The 6286-nt window shown below is 36.8% G+C and overlaps 1 protein-coding gene across 20 annotated transcripts in view; it reads right to left on the bottom strand.

Annotated features, from left to right (window-relative positions):
• Positions 1-6286, bottom strand: part of RIMBP2 (RIMS binding protein 2) — a 216113-nt gene that overhangs the window by 136826 nt on the left and 73001 nt on the right. The window lies entirely within an intron of this gene.

Below are 6286 nucleotides of genomic sequence, written 5' to 3'. Positions count from 1 at the left end.
AAGAAACTTTCTATCTCATCTCTAATATTACACCAGTAATTTTCCTTGATGAAGAGTTTGTATCTTGTCTATCTTGAAATGCGGATAATAGTACACATCAGTTTTGATGATCTATTTTGCTTGCCCCCAGGCAATTATGACAATGCTGCATAAAGCCTATTCTCATAGAAAACATCAGATGTAGCCTGCAAGAATCATATTTCACATTGCAAGTTAACAAAAGGTCAGAAAGCTTGATTCTTTGTTACTGATGACCTGATCTGAAAGCTGAACTTCCATTTAAATATTAATAGGCTGGTGTGGTGAGAGCAGAATAAATTCTACCAGTGGACTTTGTATGTACTATATTATCATCCCTTAACAGGCATGTTTCAATATTTCTGTCCAGTGTATAGACTGGATGGAGGCAAGCCTGAGAAATGTGGGTCTCCTGAGAGAATGACCTACAGTTAGTCACATTTGATGTTTAATTTAGCACTGAATTTATCATAGTTACAAATCAGTTTAAAAGTTTCTACATAGGTAGTGGGATGGGACAAGGCTGCCAAGGGCACCACACAACCCTCAACACTTCACATAGCTGTCAGTAACATGTTCCCTTTTATAATGAAAGTTTCCAAAATGCCACTGCGGCTGCCTTCACAAACCTGCTGGGACCTCATTGTTGCAGGATCTGAACAGCTGCAATTTCTCTCAAGGAATATTTCTGTGTAATACCTGTTTATTTATCTTGGATTCATACTTAACAAAAATTTCGCATTTAGGGCTCTTTCAGACAGAAGGTGTAAAACTGCACTGTTTGCTGCTATTAGGTACACATCAAACCGCTGCTGTGTGGCTGGGAATGGCAAACCACACTACATCTGCATGCAGCTTAACAGCAACTTGTCGCAAAAATGGTCCCTATCTATTCTCAATCACCTGAATGGGAGCAGCTGGGACCACAGTTGAGCCTGCAGCAGAATGCTGCTGATCACAATGGGTTTAAAATGGTCCTTAAGCTTTCCAACCTCATACTAATATTGCCTTGGCCTATGGCTAGGACATCTCTTGGTTACTCTGATACAAACGCAACCCAGAGGATGGGGTTAGAAGGTGGTTTTGCTTAGTGGTGCAGCCAGATCTCCGTGCTAAATGCATGAATAAAAACACTAATTATGCATAAACATGGGAAAAAGCATATTAAAGAACATGTGTGTATAGATGTACGACTGGATACACCCTAATATACTATAACATTGCTATCTTTAAGTATTTACCTTGCTTAATTTACAAGCAGTTTTGTGTTGATGCATTTTTAATATATGTTTCGGCACATTAAAATTCACAAATCTGCAGTAAAGCAAAAAAATAAATAAATAAATGTGTGTTACAAAAAAGTTTTAGAATATAATGTAGATCTAGCCTCAATCATGAAAAATATTAACTTAAACTTGCTAAAAGAGTTATTCCAGTTGGATACTTGAAATATTTATCCAGGCATTTTTGTGTATCAGTAAACTTGTTTGTGAACGAAATCACTATAATTGCTCGTTGCTTTTAAATACTGATTTTAGAGCCTTTGCACAATATGAAAGCTAAAATGAATTCTTTGTATGTCAGCTTAGTCTCTTTGGGGCTGTTTATTACTCCGATCCTTGCACTGGAGACAAGAACCCCCCAAATCTCTCAGAAAGTTCCTAATCAATTTTCATTCCAAAGCATAATGAATTGATCAGAAGACAATCAATGGTTATCAATTTATCTTCCAAAAATGCAACCAGTCACATGCTAAATATTGCCTTAACTTGGTTTGTTTTCTGTCTGGTTTATTTGGACCTTGAAATGTTAAATGAATGATCATCCATGACCTCCATGACATGAGAGCTAAGTGACTCCTTTAAAAAGTTCTGTTTAGGTAATTCAATTTATTCTAAACTGAAAAGGACAAAATAAAATGCCTAAATAAGAATTAAGGTTTTGTACCCTAATTCAACAAATCTCAAGAAAACTATTTTGTCTTTCTAGATTATCAGTAAACTGTCATAATATAGTGGAGGCCTCTGATCAGAAAAAATAGAGGCAACACATGCTCTGATTCTAAGCTTTTGTGCTTAGATAATCATAATATTGTGTGCATGACTGATGTGTTTGTGAAAAAATATATATATTTGTGTCACTGTCTATATTTGTCTGTCATTTGCAACCCCTATTTCATGTACAGCGCTGCGTAATATGTTGGCGCTATATAAATCCTGTTTATTATTATTAATAATAACAATAATATTAATAATAATAATATTATAGAGAAAAAAAGTATGTGATGGCAAATTTTCAAGGCATTTGGCATCAAAGAGCTCAATTTTCCCTGTAAAAATTTGGGATCCAAGCCCGGAGGGTCCTGGAAGGAATGGGCCAGGCACTGGAGCACTTGGCCATTGATAAAAAAAGCATCTGTCTTTAAGACAGGGGAAGCTGCAGCCTAAGGCCAGATGGCTCCGGTGGACAGACTGTGTAAGGCCTGTATTCTGAGAGAGCTCAGGAAATCTCACAAAGTTGAGGTCTGGGGGACCAATTGAGCCAGGAGGCTAAATTTGTTGGTTTTTGTTTCTCTTATGCTGTAATAACACTGATCCCCTGCAAAGGAAAACCCTGGAAATTGCTTAGTTTTTGAGGTTTTTTTTCAAATAAAATTGGACAGAGCACCCTAAAATTGAATAAAGGCTGAAATACCTCTTTGCAGTGTCCATTACCTGGGTGGAGGTGCACTTAAGACCTAAGGTTGCCAGTCAACTCAAATTTTCAGTTAAAGTATAAAAAAAGCCAAGACTTAATTTGTATATAGGCTGGTATGCTGTTAGAGCCTCTGTTTTTAAATGCTCTCTCTAACCCTGATCAGCATTGCTACAAGAATGAAAGAGCAAGAGGATTGTAAGATATTCTCTTACTTGCTGCTGTATCAACAAAACAGCAGTTTTAACCATCCACTATTCTAGTCAAATGTAGAATGAGAATAACATCCACCACAACATCCAAAATAAATAAACAAATGGCTTTAGGGTTTCTTTTATTTTGTAGGAGGACTCTTGTTTTGAGGAACTGGTATAATATAATAAAGTATTTTCAATGCTTGAGTATGCTTCAGAGTAAAGAAAGCCTATTTGATGAACAGAACACCTCAATATCCTTGAAACCCCTGCCAAAAAGACAACCACCCTGCCCTAATGTATTTTATCGTATTCACAAAACATTACAGCTCTTTCCTTTATTACTATATTTATCCAATTTTCAAAGATGCCTCTGTAGTTAGATTAATACAGGGTAATATTTAATACAATCTTTACTGAAAACTGTAATGTAGACCTAAATGAATTGAAAACTTATAATTTGAAATGAAAGTAAAGCCACTTGCATCACTTTTCTAGTAACACACTATAATAATGGCTCAAAAGTTATAGCTTTATCAGATCCATGAGATTAGGACTTTATTTTAATTTGCAAAAATAACATTTTGATCAGAATTACTTTTTAATGTCCAAATTGTGTACACTTTTTCTATATACTATAATTTTGTTTCTCTCCAATCAAATATTCATAGAGTAAGGGAATAAATGTTTTCATGTTATATTGCCAGGAGGCTTGCGGCACACTGCAATGTGTCAGAACTGGCATTGTAGAGTTTTGGAATGGAAATGTGTTTTGTTTTATTCAGTTAAAAATCCTTGTATTATTGCAGTCTGGCTGCTCTTATTTTTGTGGAGCTTGTTGTGTAGGAGAAGCATTCCCTGTGAATGTAGTGCTGGCAGCTAGAGGGACAATTATACAGAAGTAAGGACAAACCAATTAAATGTTATGTTGAGAGATACTTCCGTATGTTAACTCATGGGCTCAATTAGGTTTTTGCTAAAGACATTACCATCATAAAACTACAGTGGCAAACACAAAGTACAGTTTAACACAACAGATACCAATACAGCATAAGACTAGTATACCTAGACTGGTTTAAATTAAGGGGTGTTATTAACATTTACATATATTTAAACATATTTATATAAAATGTGAAATATTTCACAAAGGACACCAGAGATTTGCCCAAACACACATAACACTTATAAAAAGATTTGACCGTATACATGGTATAAAAATTGTCACTTCTGTATGTCTAGTACCAGGGATGAACTTCCAGATTGTATGAAGCACAAAAACTATACCAGCTAACACAGGAGAATATAGTGGTTATGCTTCTGCACCTACCATCGTAGATGTCTGGTATCAAAGAGAATGATTATATCCCTCACAAGCTACCCACCCAATGGAGTGCCCATTTATGTCTAAAATAGTCTAACCTAATACATGGGCCCTATGCAGATACCTACAGGGAAATTATTCCAGAAACAGACATAGAGACAAATTTACTTCTAAAGTATGTTGTGTTTGTTGACTATGCCCTGGTTTTATCTATTTTTTTAAAGAACAATCTGGTGTGCCTGTCATTCTTTCCGTTTCCCTCTGACTAAAAGTCAGTGGATTCAAACGGTGACTCTTCCTACTAAGCTACCTGAAATGCTGGATAGCCCTTTGCCTGGCTTCATTTGGCAATCTTTCTTGATACCCAGTGTTGGGTTGAACTTTAAACGTATTATTCCTCTTATTGACTTTTATTTAAGTCATGCCTTGCATTTCCTGTTTGCCAAATTATTGTGCTCCTTTTAGTCTCTTGCCTTTGCTGCTGTTGCATCGCATCATCTCCTACCAAAAGTTGTGTCATAATCGTTGGCTGCGAAACTACTGATGCCTCTTTATCACTCTCTACCTCTGTGTGATATTCTTGGCTACTGACTTTGGCTGGATCCCGGACTATGCTTCTGACTTGCCATTCTCTTTTACTAATACATGTGTCCTGAATCCAGCTTGTTGCTGTAGCTATTGGACACCAGATTGTGCCACCCTGACATCTACAGTTGTTTTCTTCTGCATGTTTACCACTGTCAACCAGTTAACATTTGTGGTAGCCTTGAAAGACATTGCACAGTTCAGCCAGCAAAGGAAAAGAAAGCCAGTAGTTCCTAAATCAGGCTGACGGGCTCATCAGCTCATAGCCCTGCTTTTCCCCATTGTGGGACAAAGCTCCAGCATGTAAACCTGCTTTACACTTGCTACCGACCTCAGGAAACAGTCGGGGACCTCTAAACTGTTTCCATGGGCCTCTCCAAGGCTGGAGAGAATACACTTTCATCAGTAAACCTGGGTGATCCAGCAAACCTAAAATGTATTTCTTAAATGTAATTTGCTATTTGTAGTCTAATGTTTTTAATACTGGACTAGATCCATTCCAGGTTTCCTGGATCAGCCAGATTTACTGATGAAAGTGTATCCCCTTTCACACCCTAGGAGAGCTTTAATAAGTCAGGCTCCATGTCTCAAAAGAGTTCCTTCCTAAAATATGGCAACATTACTTCCCATACATATTGGCAAAGCAGCGAATCGGTTTATTGAGTGTCCACTCCCCACCTTCACCAGCCCTGAAAGCTAGCTTGAAGAGCTGTCATGTGTCCACTACATAAAATCAGTTCCCTAATGATACATTACTTCCTCAATTTGATTTAAAAATATTTGTACAATTAGTCTCCATAAATACCTTAGATCCTGGGGTGGGATTTTTAAATTGATATTTCTATAATTTCCTAGATTTTCTAGAACCAGCTCACAATCATCATCTCTTCGTATTAAAATTCTTACAAGGGAAGAAAAGCTGTAAACTGAAAGCTAAGGAGGTTTCCATAAGCCTGGCTCTTGCTTTGACCTTGCCTCTGAGTGCCCTAATACAAGGCCAAGCAACCTTGTAATTTCTAATTTAGGAAGAGGATCTATTCCCTAGAGTAGCCAGAAGATGTTTGTCCCTCACTTACTCTCTCCCCATGATACAAAGAAAACAGTCTGCAGTAACAACTTAAATAAGGTAGTAGAAGGGTGGCTTTCTATCAAGCTATCAAATCTGCTTATAGGTACTACATGTGCTCAATGCTATTTTTGCTTTTTATAATTTCCTTTTAAGCATAAAACAGCAGTCTCATAATGAAACTAGATAAATCCCAAAATGAAATGTGTTGCATGTCAATTTGAAAACACCTACACAGCTCTATACAAATATTGATATTATCTGCCGCAATACAATGTATTTTGTAGATGTAATTGTCCTTAAACGCCAGGCTCAATAGTGACTGACTTTTCCTGATTTCTATGGTTAGTTTTAGCTCATTATAAAAGCAGAAACGGCTAAAATATGTTGTAATCTGAGTGAAAGGAA

Source organism: Pyxicephalus adspersus, chromosome 6 (genome assembly GCF_032062135.1).
Source record: "Pyxicephalus adspersus chromosome 6, UCB_Pads_2.0, whole genome shotgun sequence".
NCBI classification, from domain to species: domain Eukaryota; kingdom Metazoa; phylum Chordata; class Amphibia; order Anura; family Pyxicephalidae; genus Pyxicephalus; species Pyxicephalus adspersus.
This window is presented reverse-complemented; position numbering and strand designations above follow the sequence as displayed.